This window comes from Dipodomys ordii, unplaced genomic scaffold (genome assembly GCF_000151885.1).
Source record: "Dipodomys ordii isolate 6190 unplaced genomic scaffold, Dord_2.0 Scaffold64, whole genome shotgun sequence".
In the NCBI taxonomy this organism is placed as follows: Eukaryota; Metazoa; Chordata; class Mammalia; order Rodentia; family Heteromyidae; genus Dipodomys; species Dipodomys ordii.
This window is the reverse complement of record NW_012267280.1, coordinates 7439895-7441743: the sequence shown is the minus strand read 5'-3', so window position 1 is coordinate 7441743 and position 1849 is coordinate 7439895.

Here is a 1849-nt window from a genome sequence, read left to right as displayed (position 1 = left end):
GAGCGCGGCGCGCGCCGGGGTGGAGCCGGGCGCCGGGGGCGGGGCCTGCACGGAGGGGCGGGGTTTATCTGGGGTCAGAGCCTGAGGTAGCGCTGACTGAGATTGACGCCTGGGGCGGTGCCTGGCGAGGGGGCGGGGCCTAGCTGTAATCGAAGCCTGAGGCTGTAAAGACTGAGTCGCTCTGTTCAGAGCGGGGGCCTGAGGCTATGGGGCGGGCTGGAGCGTGATGGACAGCCGAGAGGACCAGTAATGAGACCGACTCGGTGCCGCCGCAAGGCGGGACGGGGCCGGACGTGGGGCTGTGAGGCCCGAAGGCCACGGACGGTCCGCGGGCTCCGCCTAAGCCCGCGAGGCACCGCCTCGCGCCGAGCCCAGCCCGGAGGCCTGGGCCTTAGGCGGCAGGTGTGAGTAGCTGGCAGCGAGCCCCGAGCGCCCCCAGTTAGAGCTTCCGGGACGCCTGCGGGGCCGGGGCCGGGGCCGCCCCTTCCCGGGAGCCGCGCGGGGCGCGGACGGGTCGTCGACAGGTTGTCCCCTCCCCCGTCGGCGAGTCGTCCCTCTCACCGCAGCCCCGCCGTCGGGGGGGCGTCCCTCACACCCCCCTCCCCGTGGACGCCGCGGGTCGCTGTGCGGTCGCCGGGTTGCGCCGCGGGCCCGCGCAGGCCCGAGTGCGGTGGAGGGCCAGGTCTTCAGGGAGCAGGTTTTTTCTGGTTTCTACGGCGTGGAAGCCCCCCCGCGGCGTTTACGGGTGGCTAATCTGGGTGTGCATCTCGCCATTGTCGCGTCTGCCTGTAGCTTTCCTTGTGTAGATGGCGTTTCCTTTGACCAGAGCTACTTGATGGACTTCCAGCTTCACATAGGAAACACGAGACTGAACACGCCTCGTGGAAAAAAAACAGCAGTGTGTACGTTCAGAGTCGGACCCTGTCTTCTCAAGCTCGTAATTTATTAGGTGAGGAGAGAGGAGCACCTAGTGACACACACACACATTACACACACACACACATATAATTTATATGTATACATATATGCATTTTTGTCGGTTGTGGGGCTTGAACTCTCGGCCTGGGCGCTGTCCCTGAGCTCCATCCCCGGGCTCAAAACTGGCGCTTTACCTTTTTGAGCCAAAGCTCTTCTGGTGGTTCATTGGAGACAAGAGTCTGACAAACATTCCTACCTCGACTGCCTTTGAGCCCCGATCCTCAGGTTTCCTGGCTTCAAGTAATATATGTATTTTTTGTTTGGACCAAAATGGTAAAAACTTGGACTCTTAAGTCATTTCAAGCTTTCTTCACTCTAAAATTCTATTTCTTGATAGATGCCCCATTGATTTTAATCTAGTTATTGTCTCTTTAGGACCATCCCCTGGTAATGACTTCCATTCATCTTAGGCAAAAAGTCCCATTCTACAAAATGAGGTAAGCCCACCTTGTTTCATATACCAATAGAGGGGGTTGCTGATTACCATGTATTCTGCAGTTGGTTGTGAGTCTGAGGTAGATAGGCCAACTTGCAGAGCTCGAGATCATACTCAGACCTAGTTTCTGGGTCCGCCTAGCCTAGTGCCCACCTGTCTTAGCTCTGGGGAGTTCCTTTGGTTCCTGGAACACATCTCTTTTACCAATAAGAACTTCCTCTGTAGGCAGGCAGCTTTATCTGGTTTCTTGTTTCCTGTTATCCCCAAATGAAACAATGTAAAAACTAGACAAGTAAACGTTACTTTCTGTTTCAACCTTATGAAAGCCTCCCTGGGGGAAAAAAAAATAAGTTCTTTCCTGGGGCTGGAGGGAGAGCTCAAAGGTAGACCACTTGCGGAGACTCTGGGTTAGTCCCAGCATCTCTCTATCAAAAG